The sequence below is a fragment of the Falco cherrug genome, chromosome 1 (genome assembly GCF_023634085.1).
Source record: "Falco cherrug isolate bFalChe1 chromosome 1, bFalChe1.pri, whole genome shotgun sequence".
In the NCBI taxonomy this organism is placed as follows: domain Eukaryota; kingdom Metazoa; phylum Chordata; class Aves; order Falconiformes; family Falconidae; genus Falco; species Falco cherrug.
The window spans coordinates 59,776,005-59,798,785 of record NC_073697.1 but is presented as its reverse complement, the minus strand read 5'-3'; the positions used below and the strand labels follow the sequence as shown (position 1 = coordinate 59,798,785).

General features: G+C 42.4%; 1 protein-coding gene across 2 annotated transcripts in view; it reads right to left on the bottom strand.

Moving 5' to 3' along the window:
* Positions 1-18,233, bottom strand: part of CRACD (capping protein inhibiting regulator of actin dynamics) — a 132,077-nt gene extending 113,844 nt beyond the window's left edge. Inside the window, exon 1 of one of the 2 annotated variants that reach the window (XM_055703265.1) lies at positions 17,962-18,233. The gene's annotated coding sequence lies outside the window, so the exon portion shown is untranslated. Of the gene's footprint in view, positions 1-17,210; positions 17,689-17,961 lie in introns of those variants that run through there. The other variant, XM_055703259.1, reaches the window with a different exon arrangement.
* Positions 18,234-22,781: the final 4,548 nt, after the last annotated feature.

Sequence of the window (22,781 nt, the reverse complement as noted above, 5' to 3'; positions counted from 1 at the left end):
TGAGACAGCAGACCTATTTCATGTGATAACGGTTTCACTTTTCCCTTTCTTAATGAGAATTTGGCTTTTTCAAGAAGACCACTGCTACCAGGAGATCTACATCTCACCTTTAAAAAAACTAAATATTCTTCCCAGTTAATAATAAGAAAGAAAAAAGGCAATGTTTAGAAAACAGCTCTTTATGCACACACACACACAAGCATAGGAGGACTCCAGCTCTTCTGTCAATAGTATATAATAGAATTCTATACTATGTTTTATTTTCCAATGCACCGGAAAACTCTCTCCTTGACTCCAGATGTCAACAACCTCCATGATTACCCTTCCTTATTCCATACCTAAATCACTAGCTCTTGCCAGCGGGAGACCTGCCAGTTCAGGGAAAGCAGAGCACTGCCTTGCAAATGTGCCAGCTGAAGAAGTGGTGTATGCTTTTCAGCTATGATGTGCACTGTATTTCAGGCACACAGTGTGACCAGAACCCCTACGGCAATGAAATGCCCATTACTTTCACTCCAGAGGAGGTTAGTTACAAAAAGGACATACATGCTTATGTACGTAAAAGTAAGTGGCTGTTCCTAGGGTAAACTTGCCACACAAGAGCCAAGACTGCCATTTTGCAATGAGTATCAGCCTGCATCCGAACATCAAAGCCACCCCCAGTGACTCAGGGAGGGCGTGCAAACGAGAGGTTGTGCTCAGAGCCCGCAGAGCCTGGCTATAGGGCACATAGCACCCCTCACACCGCACCCGCCAACCTGACAAGCCATCAGATAAACAGAGAAAGGTTCTCTTTTTTGGACAGATCAGGACAAATTTTCTGTATTTGTTCTGCGGAACAGAGGTCTTTGATCAAAAAATGTTTCCATCGGGTGGTGTGAATGACACAGGTCCAAATTCCTCCACCCTTTGATGCAGTTTCTAAACAGATCCAACACTTCAGACAATCACAAAAGCGCTACCCCAAAAATGTCTACATAGCCTTTAAGATCAGTTACCCGTAAGCGGGGGTGGCACAACGCCAGCCAGCTGTGAACTGAGCAGCGTGTGCCCCTCCTAGCACAGCGCCCACAGCCTGGAGCTGTGAGCCCAGGTCCTCAGCGAGACTCCAGAGCAGTCATCTGATTTTTGGACTGGATTTTTTTTTTTTCTTTCTTTTTTTTTTCCTTTTTGGTGTTCTGCCAACTTGGAGACCAGCTAGAGTTTACATTTACCTACAGAAAACTGCAAATAATCTGAAAGGTTTAATTATCGTCTCCCCTACACCAGCAATGAAAACATAGTTTATATTGCTGGGGAAAATATTCCTGTGTTGTTTCTTATCTTGCACAATGACAATAACTGGTATGACACTAATGCTATATTCAATAGTTCATAGTTAAAAACAGGCACAAATGTAGGACAAATAAGCACAGAGCAAAACCCCATCTGTTACTTTTGGGAAAAAGAGGGAAGAATCTGATAGGTAGAGTCTACTTGATTTTCTAATTAAGTTTATGAACCTTGGCAGAAAAGGTTTTCATACATTGCAAAAGAAAAAAGCTTTGAGGAACAGATGTACCTAAACAGATGAAAAAAATACATATTTAGCTATTTTACAGAACACGGTAATAGTTTAGGCGATCAGGAAACTATGCCTGGAAAGCAATGCTGGCTAGTGCCTTTGGTTATCCTGACATTATCCTAACAATTATCCGAGCCTACTAAAGCCAAGCGTGTGTCTTAAATAGCCTAATGCTGATGGGAGAATGCCCTGCATGTCCTTCAGACATGAAAACAGTGTGTCAAGGACTCATTGTAAATGGCGTTATGAATAGGAAGATGTGTCACAGTACACGAAATAATAAAATGTTAATTTAGTATCTCTTTAACAGGCATTAGAGTTTATAGAGAAAAACATTATTCTCTACATTCTATATTATTTTCTGCATATTCCATGCAGATAATTCTCTCTATTGTAACATCCCCTTAGCAGACATTAGAATTTATAGAGAAAAAATATTTTTCCTGAGGTGAAATATTCTTCTCTACTAAACTGTTACCTGATATAATGTACTAGAGGTAGAAACATCAAATCACTGTAGCATGTATTAACCTACAGATTATTTCTTGTTACAATATTAAAAAGCCATACTACCAGTGTATTAAGTATCGTATTAATGCATTAAAAAATAGTTGAGCAAAAACTACAGGCACTAGACAGATAATCAATGAGACTTAGATTTGCCTTAGGCACTAAATACACTTTATTACACCATCTTCCGAAGTGTTTTCATATGAAGAAAAAGAACAAATAACCTATATAAAAGAACAAGTAACCTATATAGCGAAAACATTCCTTTCATACATGAACCAGTTTTGCATTCCCCCTTTAGATGTGTTTTACATTAAAAAAACCCAAAAAGTATCCACTTTCTAAATAGATGCATGTTTTTATTGGCCTTAATCCTTGCTGTGAAGTCTGCTGTGAGGTGCAGCACTTATTTACACTCCAAAGCATTGGAAAGAACCTGAGTGTCACAGCATCAGCCCAGAGTTTCCTCCATTAGAAAAATGATTTGGTTTTAAGTCAACTCATCTCCCTAGGCATAGAACAGATGTGCATATCAACAATACAAAATACTAATGAATGAGTTTGAATGGCAGAATTAAAGACTGTTGATAATGTTCTTTAAATATTTAGAAAATAAATAATATTTTGCAAGGCAAATTAAGGACTGTTATTTGTTGCTAAATAAAAATCATTAATAACGTTGAACATTATGACACTGCAATCCCAGAGAAGATGCAAAATATTAGTGCAGCTTGTAGAAGATAGAAATATTGAATACCAATTATTTTTTGAGAAGACTCCATGCCAAGTAAGACTAGATTGTATGAAAGCTGAAAGAATGAGGCAGTATGTATTGCACATTAGCAAAATCTTAGGCATTCCTTCATCAGAAAAATGAAAAAATAGAAATTAGGTGCAAGTTACAAGAATAGCAGCAACTCAGAGAAAGAACAGAAGTACCATGGTCAGTCAGGTGGAGACAACATACGTGGCTGACAAGAAAGCAAATATATGTGCAGCACGGTGCTGCTTCTCCTTTTAATCTTTTATAAACTTAACAGAGCATTTCACAGGCAGGATAAAACCTGCTGACCGGTGGAGCCATCCCAGCAGTGGCGTTCGCTCATGCTCGGCAGGGCTTTTCTGCCTTTTTATCAGACAGTGTATCAGGGAACTGGGCCAGCAGCTGCCTGTGCCAGGACCCAGGATCTACATAGGGACAGAAATGTATCCCATACCTTAGATCAGAATTTTTGCCATTTTAAGTGTGAAAGCTATCATGTCATTTACTGGTAACTGCATGCATTTTTCCCCATGTGTAAAATAAAGATAGATTTATCTGGGGGATCCAGGCTCAGCAGCACAGACTAAGAGGGTTACCTTGAGAATCACCTAAGTGGCAAACTGCTATTTTAACAGCCCAGCCTCTGTGCCTGCACTCTCTTTACTCCCCAGCCTGACCACATACACCAAAATACATGGCTATCCACTGCACGAGAAGCCCACGTACTTCTCTCTCTATGGGGAAGATGAAGGAGGTGACAGAACATCCAAACCTGACAGCCTCTTTCTCGTCCATCACCTTGCGCAGTGAGGTTGTCCTCCCTATTTTTTAAACCTACTAACCAGCTGCAATTTCATTTATTTACTTTGGGCATTATATTTTAACAAAACTGACCGAGCAGACTTCCAGATCTTGGTGAAGGATAAGAAAGTCCAGCAAAAATTACCTAGAGGCCAGACCTCCACGCAAGTGGAAAATGCCCTTCTAACCAGGTTCCTGCAGCACCTGATGAGGAATTCAGCTAAAGGTCACCATTGCTGCCACCATCACCCACGTCTAGGATCTGTGCATGCAAGCTGTCACACTTGACACCAGTATTATCCCTGACAGATGATTTATACAAAAATAAGAAATAATAAAACATTAGCAGAAGTAATTACAGGGGGAAAAAAGTCGCTGCACAGCTTATGAGACATTCAGATTTCTTTGGGAAAGGATGAAAGGGTCAAAAGGGAAGCTGGAAAGTGATGCTGAAATAATTAATGAACTGGTTAGTTTGAGTCTTCTTATATTCTTAAGTTTAACACTATTCTGCAAAATTCACATTACTCAAATATCCTTCCTGGCAACGTCACTGGCAGTGCATGACAGTAGTGTTTTGCTTTCCCGAAGCTCAAAGCTGCCATAAGACATTAATTCCTCTACTAAAATCCAAAACCTCACAAAGACAGAAAATGCACTTAAGCTATAGATTCACTCATGCAGCTATTTCAATGTATCGGTGCGACTCCATCCCTGCTCTAAAAACCATCAGGAGTCAAGAGCTGACTCCTGGATACCTGCAGTTGCCTGCAGTCATCTGCATCTGCTTCCCACTTCATGGGGGTCTCTGGTCGTGCTTAACAGTTGTATCAAAGGTAAACATCACTGGAATGTTTTTGGAGGGCAACCTTTGAACAGTAAAAGAAGAGCAGAGCTCACTTTCTTCAGTTACCAACTCCAGAAGATTACAAGGTGTCAGCACACAGTGTAATCAGTCTCTTTTTTTCTGATTTAAATCACCCAATGAGAAGCCTGAAAATAGTCTTTGAGCTTTTGTTCCTCATGTTTTTGTATTGAAACAGAAGACAGCTTCCCATCCCCATATAGTGAAAGATTAAAAAATACAATATATGGATATGTTTCACCAAGAAATTAATGTCTTCAGCTTCTTACCTCCCTGGGAAAAGTCCGACATCAGTTATTTGCTTCCCTTCTCACATTAACTGCAATACTAAACAATGCAGCACTTGCGACACACCACTAAATACATGTTATTATATTATTAATATTATAAATTACTGAAAATTAATAGTTTAATTATTGAAATTTGATAACTCTTTATACCAAGGAGTTTTTTCTGCAAATTTAAAAGATGGTTTGGAAAAAAAAGCCCAAGCTGCCTCCTTTCTGCTAGCTGAGACCAACAATGCGTGGTCCTACAAATACAGTTAACAGGGCTTAAAAAAATAAATATCACACTCGCAGTCAGGAAAGTGCATAAAGCAGAAATCCAGGTGGCCTCTTTGTTTGGAGGCTGACAGGTTAACAAAACCTTCTGGCCTTAAAATCACAGGAAAGAGTTGAAAATTTCAAGTGATAAGAGGACAATGGGTAATTGCAATTAATTGCTGAGAAGTGCAAAGCTGGCACCACTGCCCCCAAGGGCACAAAGAGCAGAGGCAGAATTCAGCACAAGCTCCATCCACCCGAGCACCGAGACCAAAAGCAAACACATACAAAACGCACACGTGAAGGTCACCAGATAATTCTTTGAATGATTAAACACTGCTAGAGACCTTCCCGGCACCGGTCCCCAAGCACGCTTGCCTTGCCACCATTTGCAGGTCTACGCATGATGGTACAGCTACCTATTTCTTGAAACTCTGGCACCAGCAGCTTTCCCTGCTGGACCAAATCTCTCAGGTGTGAGAGCACTGAGGCTCTCCAAGAAACAGCAGTGGAAACATACATAGAAGAGTAACTCACGGGTCGCCAGGTGCTGTGCTGACCCCACCACCTCTTAGCAGACCTCACTTCGGAGGTATGTAACAGAGATACACACTCCTTTTGCCTCTTTCCTCAAGCAAATCTGGCACACCTCCTGCAAGCACTGATGACCATGTAGTGAAACCTTGCACCTGCTGCCTCTGCTCCCACACTGGTGCATCTCTCTCCCTGACAAAATCTCCTTTCCCAGCGCTAGCAGTGTGGGGTGGCAGCGCAGTGAGGTGCCTTTTAAGCAGGTGTTGTAAGGCTGGTATTTGCACAGGGACGGCAGAACCAGGAATAGGCAGGCTAGCGGCAGCATGTGAAATTTTGGTCTGTGAAGTGATTTCCCTAACATGTTAATCCAGATAATCGTTATTTATATTATTCATTAAATTATATTTAACAATACACTTGTGTATTTATATATACACACCTGTTTACTGTGTTATAATATTTGAATAATACATTATTATATAATTTAAAAGGTCCTAATAATTAGAACCACAGATGTAGACTCTACATTTGAAAAAAAAATATATTAGTGCTAGAATTCCTTTTGTGTTTGTATCTTTGAAGTTAAAAAGAACAAAAAAAAAACAAAGGAAAAAGGCAGGACTTTGGGAAGTGTGCGTTGTTTGTTCATTTGGAAGACAGGATAGAAGGGAATTCAATTGATTTACTAAATGACAAGAGTTAAAGCCAAACCAAAGAGTTTCCTGGGGTGTTTCCCCTATTATCCCCATTTTCCTTCTGCTTCACTGTGGGCAAAGCAACTTCATAGTCTGCAAGTGCTGAACTTATAATGCTCTAGAGCTTTAAATTATGAGCTCAGTATTGTATACTACATCATAGAGTACTGCCAAGCTGGAGTGAGTATTGAAAAAAGGCCTTGTCAATAGTGTTCTTGGATTATTTTTTTTCTTTGCCTCCTGGCAAAGAAGGTTGGGATTCCGGTTTTGTTTTAGGAAATCCATTTTTCTTTAGGAATCTAGTACAATTTCCTTAAAATTCAGTTAGGGTTATCTTAAATTTAAAAAAAAAAACATTTTATTTTAAAATGAAGTTTTTCTGAAAATCCTAAATGTGTCAGTTCAGGTATTTAGAATATTAGCTGTCTCTCAAAAATAAAAATGTTCATATTTTGGCTAACTTTGAGGCCTTCACCGCCGAAGTAAAGAAAACACATAAGACGAAGAGTAAAGTGAATTACAGACAGCAGCTATAAAGACCAGGAGACATCTACCTGACAGCCTCAGATTGACCAAAAAAGGGAAAACACTGCACGAATTTGCCCAATGATACCCAAACACACATGATACTGTACCCACAGCATTACTTAAAATCATCATTATTGCTCATAAGATAAGTACTAACAGGTTAGAGAACAGAAAAACTGAAGCTGACAGTGGGCAGGATTTTTTCTTCTTGTTTAGAAACGAAGGCTTGATTTGTCACAGAGTGGTTATGCTCTGCTCTGAAGATCAAATGATTCAGTTCCTCACCAACCTTTCTAGTGCAGCCAGTAGCGTACCATCAGTATGCTTCAGGTGCAGATGCAGATCTAGATGCAGACCTACAGTACATAAATATTTATAATTTATAGGACATATTTTTCTCCATACAGAAAAATAGATAAAATTATGTTAATTGCTATAGCTGTGCAACTGAAGCAGGGGCAAGATAAGCATGACACCTTCTGACAGCTACATAACATGAAAAGACTTAATGGTGCTACTAATGCAGGGAACTTGCATCAGTAGTTTGCACATGGCAAAAGTGTTCAACTGAAATTTGTAAGAGCTACACAATAAAAGATCATAACCAGCAGCAGAGTCCATGATACAACCTGTAAAGAGCCGATTGCGTATAACTGAGAGACATTGCTTGGGCTTTTGTAGGTTGGACGCTTGGACTCCGTTGCCCATTATAGGATATGTTTGCCACATGCAATAAAGTTCTGCAAAAAGGAATGTGCATGACAAATTCAATACGCAATTCAGTGTGGCTGGGCAACACTGAGTGAGGCTGGTCCCCAGGAGAAGTGCCATTAGACGCCCACAGTCAGTTGTGCCCTGTGCCACCAGCAGCACTACCACATAGCGTAAATCTCAGAGAGCTAAAGGCTCCCAAAGATCAAAAGGAGCCAGTAAGACAGACTGACCCCTGGGACAAACAAATCTTGATGGGAAGAGTCAACACTGCAGAACACCCTGGAAGCAAGAGGGATGTTCTTGTGCTATTTGGCAGAAGTAGAGACACACATGAAACTATGGTAAAAACATAGTCACTAATTATGGGTGTGCAATTTAAAATATCCGTGCTTGCTTTTTTGAGCCAACTTAACGCTATGTGGATATTGACATATTTAAAACATAACTGTCAACTCCAGTCAGTCATAATGTTAAGCAGTTCTATTAATTGGATTTAATTAAAATTAGTTAAAACTCCTAACTGAAGAACACAGAATTTAGGACCCCATGTGAACATATTAAACACAGACAATCCATGGAGATGGAAAGGAAAGTTGCTCACCAGCAACTAGAGTTTCTTCAGGGTATAGAGTCTTCTATGCACATTCACATACTCAGTGCACTTATGTAAATAAACTCTGGTTAAAAATAGAACCTTTGACTCCAACATTATTCGTGGGCAGCACACTCCTTATCCCACTGTGTCTCCATGGAAAACAAGACTGACTTTAAAATTTCAGTTCCAAAAATCAGTTCTTAAAATGCTGTCTGACTCGTGGCCCATTGGCTTGAAGTGATTCAGATCGTCTGCTGGACCACACAGAGCCTGTGAGACAAAAATCGCTGTTTGATGATCTGATGAGTCTCAATAATTTCCTGACAAGAGAAGAGATGAGGGTGAGGGATGAAGAAGCATTCCTACCAACATTGGACAGGACTTCCCGTAATCAAAACAAGAGTTCAAATCTGACTGCAAAATTGTGATCATCCTTCCACCACAACACTTTCTGAGCCATGACAGTACAAAGCCAAATGTAACACTGGCAAATCTGTTTACATGGCAAAGTTCACCTAAGTATGCAGTCACGTTTGCATAAGCATAAACTCCTGTCTTGTCCAGTGCTGACAAAACATCAAGCGTAAGCGAAGTAAAGTAAGCAGAGTATGTCCTTTGGTCCTCAGTGGACCTATCTCCAGGTCAGCTGCCAGTCATCAAGCCTAGGACAATACTTGGAAAGCCTGGCCTGCAGTGCACCACGAGACGAGGTGTTCCTTATGTTTGGTGTGACCATAAGAATCAAAGAACCAAAGCCACAGACTGTTCCAGCCCAGAAGAACTGCCTGTCGCTGATCAGTCACTGCTGTAAGAGTGAAGAGCCACCCCGCATGCTTGAAAATGGACAGCCATTGTCACAGATACCCTGGAAGACAATCTGAGAGCCACCTAGAGCTGAAATGGCATCACGCTGTACTGGTTTTGGATCTGGACTACAGCAAATGGAGGGTGGTTTCTCAAACCAGTCAAGCTGCAATTTGTAAACAGGCACGCTGCAGGTAAAATGGCGCAAAATGTGGTCTAGCAACAAATGCCACTGCCACCATTCTGTTTGACAAACAAAAGCATTAGGCATTCTGTCAGAGTCACAAATGCATCTTCATCTTGTCTTTCATTCTGACAATGTAAAATAGTTCCTGGGCTGAGAAAAAAGTTATTTCAGTGGCACTGCTGGCTTACAGCGCATCCGCCTCTTACTGACCCAGCCTCTGGCTGGGAAGGCTCCTGATGCATGTGCTCTAGCTTTGACTGGGACAGAGATAATTTTCTTCACAGTAGCTAATACGGGGCTATGTTTGGGATTTGTGCTGAAAACAGTGTTGATAATTCAGGGATGTTTTCATTACTGCTGAGTGGTGCTGACACAGAGCCAAGGGCTTTCTGACCCTCACCTCTGCCTGCTCACTGCTGGGGGGGCACAAGGAGCTGGGAGGGGGCACAGCTGGGACAGCTGACCCCAGCTGACCAAAGGAATGTTCTGTACTGTATGGCGTCATGCTCAGCATGTAAAGCTGGGGAAGAAGGAAGGGGGAGATGTTTGGAATGATGCAGTTTGTCTTCCCAGGTAACTATTACGCATGATGGAGCCCTGCCTTCCTGGACATCTCCAGGCTGGTGGGAGGTGATGAATGGATTCTTTGTTTTCCTTTGCTCGTGTGCACAGCTTTGGCTTTACCTATTAAACTGTCTTTATCTCAACCCACAAGTTTTCTCACTTTCACCCCTCTGATTCTCTCCCCATCCCATCAGGCAGGGGAGTGAGCGGGCACCTGTGTGGGGCTTAGTTGCTGGCTGGCGTTAACCCATCACAAGCGTGCCAGGAAAGGTGAGCGGGAATCCATCGTTTAACTGCTGGAAAGGGTGTTCCGGCAGGCAGGTGTCCGAAGGGATGTAACCCCAGGCTAAACAGAGCCTTTGCTTCACATCTGAAGAAACGCTTGTGTGTTCCAAAGCTTACCTACTTCTTTTTCCCCTCACCTTATCTGAGGAAACACAATCACCCAAAGCATGCAGTTTGTCAAATATCAGGTGTTGGTATCGGGATACCAGACCCCAGTAACTTGTGACAGTATCCAGCAGGCTGTGTGGGTGGTTGAAAGATTAATCTACTCACCAGAAAAAACACAGCAGGGTTGTTTAATACAATCCACCCTTGCACTGTCAACAGGGGATGTTAGAACAGGGTGGTTGCAAAGAACATCGAAACCCACACATACGAGCTGAGGGTGCCTGTCCTTCCTCCAAACACGAGCACCGGAGGAAGCAATGACTGCCAAAGCTTCTGGGCTGAGAGCAGTATGGCACCGTTCATCATTATAGCCCCCAGATGGGCCAGCGTAGGCTACTGCAAAATATCTAACAAGCTTGGAACAGGATCCTGAAAGAACAAGAAAAATCAGGCTCGTTTTCTTTCTCTAGCAATTTACGTACTCTGATAGTTCTGTGAAGTCCAAGTACAAGATTTCTCCTAAAGTAAAGTATGAAAAAGTGCCTTATTTGCCACTAGAAGCAGCATGGGAAGCAAAAGTTTGTATTTCGATCTTGCCATAAACAGCAGCTCGTTTTCATGTCATTTGCAAGGGTTGGGGAGGTCCTAACGCTTCACACTGGGCTAGATGGGAATTAGGACCTGGTCTTTTATGTACATCACTATTACCCACTGAAGCAAAACCCCAAACATTTTAAAAAGTGAGAATAGCAATAGCAAGCCTTAATGAGTTTTTGGTGCCTTTAGCTAAGCTTTTCATTTGAGTGCGTGAAAAATATTTTAATTAAGCCACCTCCTGCTTCGATTTCACCAGATATCTTCCTGCTTCCGCAAGAAATGCCACAGATGCCAGAGATCATAGCTTCCTTCACACACAGCTGTGATTCACACTGAGGGCAGATCCACTCTCTGCACTTGGTAAAGCTTGGGTTATGTGAGCAAAAGAAAATTCAGTAATAACGTTAAAGATTGAGTTAAAATAAATACATACAAAAAGGCTAAAGGAAACTTCAGTCCCAGCATTGCTTTCTTTCACTTGCAAACTTGGCAATCCTCTTTGCCAAAAAAAAAAAAAAAAAAAAAAAAATAAATTTGAAAAATGCAGGAAAATATTGAAAAAAAAAACAGGAGCACCAAGGTGCAGTATGGTCTTTACAACCCAGGCACTGATCTCTGTTATCTGGGATTACAGAACAGCTGATGCAGTAACAGGTGGTCATTCTCTACTTGAAAAGACCAAGAAGCCACTTATAATGGATCTCCCAAAGCCCAAATGCTAAGACAACTGTAGGTTCTCAGCTAAGGTTTAGAAGACCATTTAATCTTCAGAAGAAAGTCTTTGCCATTTTCTTCCAACCTTTAATTACTTCTGCCCCATAGTCTCCAACGTGACTTTCCCAGTTGTGTGATCTCCTCTGTCTTGGCTCTTTGTCATCTTCTTACTTTCACAATCCCAATTTGCACTTTTCAAGGCTTCTGGTATATTGAGAGTCTCTGCCAGCAACCAGACTTTCCAACTACTAGTTAACTCTATATCGTACTCCAGGGGTCCTCAAACTACGGCCCGCGGTATTTACAGACGCACCCCCCCACCCCCCCCCTGCCGGGGGTTGGGGGGGGAACCAAGCAGCCGCAGATGGCTGCCTGCCACTGCATCCGTGCGCCGGCCCCCTGGTTAAAAAGTTTGAGGACCCCTGGCCTACTCTTTACCAAGTCCCAGTCATCTGCCATGAAGTCTTAGCTCCCCTTCACATTCATGTCCTGTGTTCGTGTACTATCCTACTCATCACATAGCGCAATTTCTAGTGAAATGTGTACCCATGCCCTCCATTCGTCCCCTTCCCTATGTTGCCTGGATCTCAGCTTCCTCCCAAAGCCACCTAGCCCTTTGACCCTCATACTTTCTGCCCAAGACCAGCAGAGGAACCACTATGAAAGAAGAGAGGAGTGGATATCAGCCTTGATCCTAAGCAAGAGATTATAGAGAAAATTCTGAACCTCTCTGGTCACACCCCTGCCCACTTTGGAGACATCACATACAAGCAATCCTGCCAGCCACGACATTTGTGTGGAGACAAGGTACGATTGATCAACACCAGAGAGCAGAGATGTTGAGGATTCGTAAAGGCTAGAAGAGACCCCAGAGTAAGGTGTTCCACCACACTGCTCTAGAAAGAATTCAACCGTATTTATGTTGTTCCTGACTAATATTCAAACAACTTATAATTATGTCAAAATCCTGAGGATCCCAATTCAGTAATCCATTCCATTGCTTCAGTTTCATTAATGCTGAACCCATTATGCATCATCTGGTTGAGCACAGGCATGAATTGCTTCACAATAGCTTTGTGACATTACAAAGTTAACATGCCTTGTCACCCTGCCACTCTTCTTTCATTGGAGCTGAAACAACTCCAGGCTTTTCAACCTTCCTTCAGAGGTCATATTTTCCTAAAGCTTTAATTATTTTCATTCCTTTTCTCTGGATTCTCTCCAATTCATCCACATCTTTCCTGAAGTGTACACCCCAGCTGGATGGTGTTACAGCTGAGGAGGACTGTTACACAGTGTGGAAGTATCACATCTCGTGTCTTCCACGCTGGCGTGCTATATATATATCACAATACAGTGTTTGTCTGTATTACAGCAACTCTTCAAGTAATCTACTGTAAACCACAGCTCTTCTAAAGAATTACCACCCAAACCCTTCCTTATACAGTTGATAACTACAATTATTTTTGTCCTGTTGAACAACTTAATTTTAATTCCATCTCCAGTATATTCACAGTTCCTCCCCAATCAGATGTCAACTGCAGATGTAGCCAGCACCACCGAGATCACTGTCTGAAATACTCTGCAGTACCGAGTACTGGATAAACATGTAATCTCCCATTCTGTTTGCTAAAGTTTGCACAGGTGAATGTGTAAAAACTACAGTACTCTAAAGATATAAGACATCTTTAAAGAAAAATTGAGCAGGTTTTCATAAAGACAGTAAAAATGCAGATCTTTGACAATAGTACGCTGCCTTAGCAGGATCTGGAGCCTAGATACAAACCAGAAGGACAATACCCTGGTTCCAAAAGGTCTTAGAATTTTTATTATTTTTTTGTAAGGAGTATTAATTCTCAATTAACCATTTGGGTGAATTAAAACAAAAATTATCCTGAGTCATAAGGATATGTGATGAACTACAGCCCACATGCTTAAAACTTGGCAAAGTTATAAGCAACAGAAAAGAGCCTTTACAATGGGGAAGACATTTCAATTTTGTTGGCAGATGGTGGCACCCAACCCAACAATATCATGTGTGCAACAACAGATACTATGGATTCACAGGGCTTTCTATCACTATTTTTCTCTTCTGGGCCAAACTGTTCCCCAGACCACTGCTGTACCTCTTTTTTTTTTTTCTTTTTTTTTTTCCCTTCTTTCCCCCCCTATGCTAAAATGTTTCAAATGTGTCTTTATCAAAGGCCACAGAGAAAGATAGCATGTTACTTTGAAGAAAACGAACTTTCTCTGAAGAGTGACATGAAAGTCACTATCTTGTACGGTTCAGTTCACTTTAATTCTTTCATTACACTCCCTCCACATTTCAACTTTAGCAATAAACGTAATCTCTTGCGTGCAGCATCCTCCTACAGAAGTCTCACCACAAATCACTAGATTAAGCTGCTTTATGAAGCTGCCCAAGTCTGACTGCTGACTTTCAAAACATACTGAGTAATGAAAAAGATGTTCAAGCAGGTCAGCAACATGCACAACATTTTGCACGCTCAGACCCTAAAGCACAAAGAAAGCTTTTACCTATTCAGAGCACTTTCACATCGTTTTTCTTAAGGCAATAAACATGAAGAAATTAAAGCTTGCATATGTGTTGGTATTAAAATTATAAGCTTACCCCTTTCAAAGCATCATTGGGATGTGAAGTGTTTGACTTAACAGGTTTGACTGTATGTTTTGGTTATTGCAAATGAAGATAGTCAACAAAAAAGTTGTAACTACCCTTACTTAGATACATCACTTGGTCCCATGAACTAAAATCAGCTGAATATGACAGTATTTTCTCAAATGGCCTTATTAGAGGCCTGAAACTTGTATTTCTGTAACTTGGCATACAGCATGCGTATATACAGGAGAAACTGAACTATGTTTAAAAATGTATTTATATACTTCATACATTTATAGCGGCATCTGAATCATCTTCATTTAATGTGTAGTGCAACTGCAGCATAAGCCACTTACCCAGGAAAATATGCAGCAAGATCTTTACATTTTTCTTCCCACCAAACTTAATTAACAAATCACTGTCATTCAGCCCACGTGACATGCTGGCTCTTGAAGAGTATTAATTAAATATTATTTGTTACAAGTCAAATTTATTTCTTTGTAAGACTTCATCAATATAAGTGTAAATGCTGAATGTAAAGTGTAAATGCTGCATGTTTCTGACAAAACATATTCTAGTTCTAAAACAAGAAAATCATGTGGTACGCAACCCAGAGAATCAAAGGAGTGAAAGTAGCTTCAGGAAGTAATGGGAAACAAAAAGCATACGACCTACACAGCATCTCATTGTTTCCTAAAGACAGAACTCACAGTGTCTCCATTGAAACAAACACACTTGTTATTCATCACTAATTGATTTAAATAATAGATTGTAAAAAAGAGCAGAATTTGGCCCTTCCAGTGGAAGCACTAATGTAAAGTTGAGACTGTAACTTTAGGTTGCCTTCTATCACGTTATTTGAAACCAATTAATTCTATTCTAATGTGCACTTCATACAACGTTATTAAATCTTACTCCAGTACATGGGATCAATGACAATATATGGGTCTTTAGAGCATCTCAACATTTACATCACACTGATGGAAGCTGTTATGCAACTTCATTTGCCCTGAATCTCTTAATTCTAAAGAAATCAGTTGTACTTTTCTAGCATGCCAGTGGTAGGCTTATCCATATTTGCTATAAGGCTTTTATCTGGGCTTTTACGGAATAAAGGTTGTGCATTGATTTTGTGCAAGGGAAGAAAAAAAATCCCTCCTAACAATCAGTCAGCTATTTCAAACATGAATAATTCAGAAAATGGAAAAGAAAAAAATTCGTCTTTTGGCTTGAGAGGAAAAAACGCCAGAACGCAGTCATTTAAGCTTACGCTCTCTAAATAAAAATTCTGTTTGTTAGACTTCATTGTAAAACAACAAGCAAATATATTCATGTTCATAAACTCATCATGACATTTCATCCAACACTGATTATGCCATGTACTCCTTAGTTAAAAAGAGCTTACCTGACATGTCTCCAGCAGGAATGTAGGTATAAATTGAAATAACCCTAAGCTACATTACTCACACAGATATGTCAATTTTCAGCGACTGAGGTACCTGGCAAAATAGTATTCAGAGTGACTAAGAAACAAAGCAGGAGAAACCATGAAAGTTATTCTGACAGCTGTAATCAGAAGTGTGAAACTAAAAAGGCTGCCTTTAGTATCTGCAACTAAAATGAGATACTATTACCAAAGCAACAGTCCCTTTAAAAAGTAAATAAATATTGTTCAAGTTTTCAGGAAGTGGATGTTAAAAAAAAAATAAATTTACCTGATGCATTACCAATTCATCACTGCTACTACCTGCATAACCCTTGCAAGAAAACAGACCAAAGTAAGACCTATAATAGTAAGACCTGTAAGGAACAAACTTTGGGGCGGGGAAGTCAATGTCTTAGCACAGAACACAGCAAGACATTCACACTTTACACCAACTGTGTCTGACACCAGTGCACTTTCAAAAATCCCATTATACAGCATATAGGAAAAAAACCCAATCATCGCTCGTGTGTGAAGCACTTCTCTCTAAAATCCAGGATTGCCCAAATGGATATTTAAAAAGCGTCCTTAATTCTAGAACAGGATGCTCTGAGATACATTTTCCTATTGGAGAAAAATGACCCAATACCAACCAGCAGCGACCTCCTTGCTCCGTGCCATATTAATTAATAAAGATTTCAAATCAATTCTTGTAACTATCATCAAACTTGGACATAAATAAATATACAGATCACTTTGATACAAAGTTTTGATACACTTCAGAGTGTTAAATTCAAGTTCATTGTTGCAATGAAATATTCAAAACCAAACACGATCTCTAATCTGATAAATGGATAGCAGCCAAGCAGAGTTGGATTTGTCACTTTGATAATTCCTGACCTGGACTCAAACCACGTAAAGTAAGCTATATGCAGAACTGCTCACTATTGCCTGGACTAAAATATATTGTTGGCTTTGTTGAAGAAATTCACAATAACACTAATGCCCAACGATTAGTATTTTGATATCAATAAAAGACTTAATTGTCTATGCAAGACACAATTAGAATTATTTCGGTGATGGGAATTTCTCTAGCATGCATTACTAAATACTGAATAAAAGTCAGTTCTGGTTCCAGTTCATCTTCTTTAATCTGTTAAAATATAGGACCTGCTACATGTTACTGCTATCGGGTAGCTTAAACAGCTCAGATTCTTGGAAAAGAGCTCTTCTCGTGCAATTGCTATACACTGTTCAAGGTATGTACAGAAAATCTCTTCAGGGATAAACTAACTTGTATTATCTATATATCTATTATTGACAGAATATCTGTTATTAGGCCTGTGGTTGCAAATTACTCTTCCCTTTCTCCATGCCCCCATCCCCCACCCCACCACCCAGCAGATCACTTTCACTGCCATTATTATCAGGCATATTAAATTTTCAGGATGCACAGTTGTGGTTTCCAGGTCTCTATTTATCTCTTGAACTGTGTTCTTAACTGGGCATTTTTACAGTTAAAATGACAGAGTAGAAGCATAATAATGTTTCTTGTACTACAGCAACAGAGAAGCAGATTTGTAATCGACTCACAGCAATACCAGCAAATTTAATTAAAAAAAAAAAAAAAAAGACAAACAAACACCAAGCCTTCAGTCATTAAAAATCTCTTAACGACATAGGGAAAAAAATGTGTTACACGTATCTCTAGTCCTAAACCAGACGTTTTCTAACTGAAGAGACTGTGCAAGGCAGCAATTTCCCATGCAGAATAATGCCACCCCTATAGCTTACCTGCTCCGGCTGTGAAGGTGCAGGGTGAGGAAGAGCACGATGTGCCGCTGCCCTTCAGCCGTGGAAAGCAGCAGGTTTATTTCATCGCTCACTAAAACGCGCCGGCCGCTGTGCGATCAATGGCTTACGGGAGCGCAAACAAAGCGATGCCGCTCTGGAGAAGCATCGTGTGAACCAGTCATCCTTGACAGCTCCTGCTTTTCGGCAAAGCCGGAAGGATGCAGGACTCCCCGGGAAAACGCTAACAAAGGAAAACCGGGAGGAATTGGACGGAGCCGGGTCCAGCCGTTGGATTCCCCGGCGGCGGTCGAGCAGCCCCTTCGGAAAACCGCCCGCACGGCCCCTCGCACCTTCGGCGGAACAAAGGCGGCGGGCAGGAGCCGGTGGCGGCTCCCGTGCGGGGGTGTGCGGCCGCCCGCGCAGCCCCCGCCCCGCCGCGCAGCCCCCGCGCCCGCAGGCGGCACAGCGCCCGCAGCCCCAGCGGCACGGCCGGCCAGGGCAGGGCAGCGCGGCCCGGGGGCGGCCCCGCACCCGCACCCGCCGCACGCCCCCGCCCTCCGCGCAACAGCGGCGGCCCCGCACGGCCGGCGCCCCCCAGGTGCGGCCGGCGCCGAGCGAAGCGGAGCGCGAGCGCCGGGCTGGGGGCGCAGGGGCTGGGGGCGCAGAGGGCGCGGGGCTGCGGCGCGGCTCCCTCCCGCTGCCGGCTCCGCAACGGCGTTTGCGCGGGGACACGCGCGCGGCAGGGTCCTACCTGTCCGCCCTCCGCGTGCCGCCGGAGGGGACGCGCCGGTGCCGGTGCCGCAGCCGCCGCCCAGCCCGTCGGAGGCGGCCGCCGCCGCTCACGGGCGCCCCGCAGCGCCGCGCCCCGGCCCGCGCCGGCGCCTCTCCCGCATCCCGGCCGGCGCCCGCCGACTGGTACCGTTCGGCTTCTTTGTCGGCGAGGACGGGGCACGGCTGGGTTTAGCCGGGTTCACCGGGGTCCCGCGCCCCCGCCCCCGCCGCGGGGGGACCCGCCGCCCCGGGGACTCGGCTCACAGCGAGACCAGCGCCGGGGCGCGGCGCCTGGCGGGTGCTGCAGCCAGCCAAGCGCTTATCCCCTTCGTTCACCAAAAAATGGGAGGAACTACAAGGAACAAAACGAACATCAGCGGCTGCCCAGCACAGCAGCGCAGAGAGCAGCCTCCCTTCTCCCCCGCACCTCCAAATCCGGCGGCTGCATCGGCTCTGCTGGGTCCCGCTCCCCCAGTTCAGCTGCCTACGCCAAGATGTTACGGTGCTGGACACTGGTCTCCCCAGTTTCCCAAGAGAATGCGGTAAAATTGGACACTGCTCTTAATTCCGTCCAGACTCTGCCACTTTATTTGAACCAAATTGATCGTGTGATTAACCATCTTCCACTGCTGAGAAAGCTGTTTTGCCAGCCGGTTCTTCAGGTCCAGATGCTCCCTGGACAAAAGGGCCGTACAGCTTTGGATCCTGCCTGTCTGTAACTTTTTGGCCCAGCCATGACCAGTCCACCTGGCATTCTCAAAAGGAACTGGGTCTTACAGAAAAAGAACACCCACGCTGGGTCAACCCTAAAAGCCATCTCACACGTTTTATACCAATAGTTGGTAGTTTAAAGGAAGAATGTAAGTTTAGGCAAGCATTTATTGATACTCTTCCACTCCTTAGTGATTTCCAGCTCAGTGAATTCCTGAGTGAGACGTGATTTGTGCAAAAAAACTAGCTCTGTGACTCTGGAAAGAATATTAATCGCTAGGGATCACTTTTTCACCTGCAGTATTCTAGAGGTGACCAGAGGTTCAGTCCGTTCCCTTTTCAGTCCCTTCAAGACTAACGCCATAGTGTACAGGGCACAGATGACTCAGAAATGAAGCTTATGCACCAGATCTGGCACGTAGATGGCTGTTAACTATATCGGCTACCTTTGCATTAGCAATGACACATATAGGTTTTTATATCCAAAATATATGGATCCAAACCACCTCAATTACCAGAGCTGAATTTTGCAGCACTCCTTCGAAGGATTCAGGGGGGTTCCTGTGTTTTGCTTTGCTGCTGTCCCAGCACTTACACGTCTCAGGCAGGAGAACTGCGTGATACAGATGGAAAACTTCAAAAGTAGCCACCAGGAAGGAGCTGAATCCAGCCTTTGCCAATTCCTTCAAAGCGGTCAAATGCTCAATTGTATCAGACCTTTCGTGACAAAGGTCGATCTTTTCATTTTCCTGGAGGAATATATAAGCTAAAATGAGAATTTTTTTTTTTTTTTTTCCACCTTAAGAACTAACAATTTCTGGGAAGTGTGCAGCCACAAACCTCAGTAGCAAAGTGATGGATGGGCTTCAGGAACACGTGGCCTTATTAGCAATTCTTTCACTTTGAGTTCATGAGCTGTATCTAGAAGTTCCATGGAGAAACCCGAACCTGTGAAGTATGTGCCACGGTCGCTAGAAAAAATAGGGTCCACTAGGTGGCACAAAGACACCGTTTAAAAGCAAGGAGCAAGCCAGCAGGTGCCTATTGAACATTTTTATTTATGCAAAGGAAATGAGTACAAATAAAGATCGCGCATACAGGTACAGTCCAGTAACCCACACATCTCTTCTCAAACAAAACCAAGCTCAGATGTCAACGTGCTCCTTTGGACTTAGAGGCTCAACGAAAACCTCCTCCAAGAGCAGTACCTGCTCCTGCCGAACTTAGAGCTGACTAACCACGCTTTTGTTTGCATTCAGGAAAAACGGCTGTCCCTGCCCAGCAGTATTAAAACCGAGGAGAAGCTGCCACTGCCATTCTCATTTTTATCACTTTATTTGCCATCATACCGTACTAGTTAAAGCAAACAGTCTAATCCCTGCACCGCCACCTTGAAATGGTAAAGGACCACCGCGGACAAACCTGGTGGAGCAGCTCTGCTCAGATGATGTTGAGCTAGCAGCACACACAGGTGGGACAGGCAACTCTCATGTCATAACTTCCAAAACTCACCATCTACCTGAGCTGTAACGTACACATCGAATATTGAGCAAAACAATGACAATACAATTATTTTTTATACTCACAGTCTTAAAAAAAGTCAGAGATCATAGTATAGATGATAAGGGTCGATTTCACTACAGCTGGATAGGCACTTACCTAATCACACTACTGCTGGCGTGATTAGGTAAAATGTCCCAGTCACAGAATTGGTGCCCCTCTGGAGACCATCTAGTCCAGCCCCTTGCTCAGACCAGGGTCATCTACAGCAGGCTATCCAGGACTGTCCCCCACCGGGTTTTGAATACCTCCATGGATGGGGACTCCACAACGGGCAGCCCGTTCCACTGTTTCACCACCCTCACAGGGAAAAAAACAAAAACAAAAACAAAAACAAAAACCACAAAACAATTTTTCTTCTGTTTAAATGGAAATCCCTGTATTTCGATTTGCATTTTCAATTTGCCTGTTGTACCTCCCCTGGACACCACTGAGCAGAGCCTGTCTTAATCTTTTTGCTCCACCCATCAGGTATTTATGTATACGGAGATGTTCCCTGCTGAGCCTTCTGTTCAAGGCTGAACACCCCCAGCTTGCTCAGCCTCCCCTCATGTGTGAGATGCTCCAATCCCTCAATCACCTCCGGGGTCCTTTGCTGGACTCACGGAGAACGCCCACGTCACGCTGGGAGCCTTGCAGATGACACTGTGCCCTTGGGTAAACCGTGCCTGCCCTACCAGGTGGGAGCAGCCGGTACCCAAGCATAGGGCAGCCACTGTGCAAGGAGCGCCCCACGCACTGGTGGATGTCGTGACAGAGAGAACACTGCAGCCTGCCAGAAGATAGAAGGGTGGGTTTTTTTCCCCTTTGTTACTAAAACAGTGCCGGTAACACACCAGTGTTTCAGCTGTTGCTGAAGAGTGCTTGCACAGCATCAAGGCTTCCTGTCTCGCCCCATTTATACTGGGGGATGGATGGTAAGACTTCAGGTCCAGGAATCGATACTGCTGCAGCTATTATCTTTGTGCTGCCCAGGAAGGCTCAGAGGATGAAATGAAACTGGGACATCTGTATACATAAAGCTGAAAGACCTGAGTACCAAACCTGTGCACAACTGGTTTCTTACACTGTTAAGAGCGAAAAGGAGAGAGTATTAAAATTCTGTCCCAAAGGATGGTTTAAAAAATACAAGTCTGTGGTCATCTGGTTTCATTTAGGAATAACAGCATTTAAATAGCTCAGGCTTGCCACATACAATATTTTATACAGAAAACAGTGTGTAAATTGAAAGACTGAGGCCCTAATCTTAACCTTCCTTAATTAGCATCACACAGGAATCTCAGTGTTTCCCAGATTTAGGGCCACAGAACAGTTAAAACTGGGTTTTTCCAACTGAACCCTAGAATTGCTTATTTAACTATTAGGTTAATTATCTAAATTTTAGGGACATCCTACTAGAAAAAAATTCTAAGAATTTCTTAAAGACACATTATGATAATTTTAATTGAACAATTTAGATTTTACTATAAAACCCGTTCTTCTATTCTCTCCAGATTTGTTTCTGACAATACAGTTTCTTTGTTGTGTAAAGAAACAACCCCAATGATTATTGCTTTTCCTTTTATTTTTCTAACATTCTTTTTCCTCTGTCCCAACTGCAGATAACAACAGAAGACTGGCAACTTGAGTAGTCAAGACTCTTCCCATGATTTCATGTCTGCCCCACTCTGCTTTCAACTCACCCCAGCTAAGGACTGAACAGGTCATGAGACTTCCAGGATTCCTTTGATCTTCCAGAAGGCAAGGAGAGCACAGAAGCTTCTTGGAGCCAAGTCCAGGAGAGTCATCTTAATATCCTGACCCATAAAAGGCTTGTTTCATTTGTTTCACACATGATATATATGGCAATCCACAGATTTAAATCTTCCACAAATTTGTGCTTGTTTTATACTTCATAAAACAAAATACTCAATTTTAAAGCAAAGCGGTGTAACTACTACTTTTATTCTACTTGCTTACAAAAATGCATACAAAATAACAGTAAGAGAAGGTAAAATGACAGCTTTACTAAAGTCTGAATATTGGTAGTGTTTTAGTTTTAGAAAGCCTCACAGGCTTTGGTCACCAAAATGATAACAGTTTTGCTACCACCTGCCCTCAGCGATCCACTAGCTCTTCCTAATTAATATTAATGTAAGAATTATTTAATTGAATTGCTACGATTTTAATTGTAATGTCAAAGTATCTATGTTTTGGTAAGATGGAATACAGTATTTTCAATCAAATAGAACACTTATTTTTTTCTTAATTTAGGTTCCAACTTAGAAGAGTTTATATAAAAAAATAAGGTATTTAGAAGTCACCCCTGAAGCCCTCGAGAACAGAACATGAGTTCTTTCCTCATTCATACTGAACTGCTTCATCCTGAATAATTAACATCAATTAGCATCAGTAGAAACTACTGACTTAATTACAAACAGTATTAACGCATAACTAACATTTAGAAATGACAGCCTCCCCATTCCTGTAACTGGCAAATAAGAGACCTAAAAAGTATGGGATGCACCCATGTTATTTAAAACATTTTTA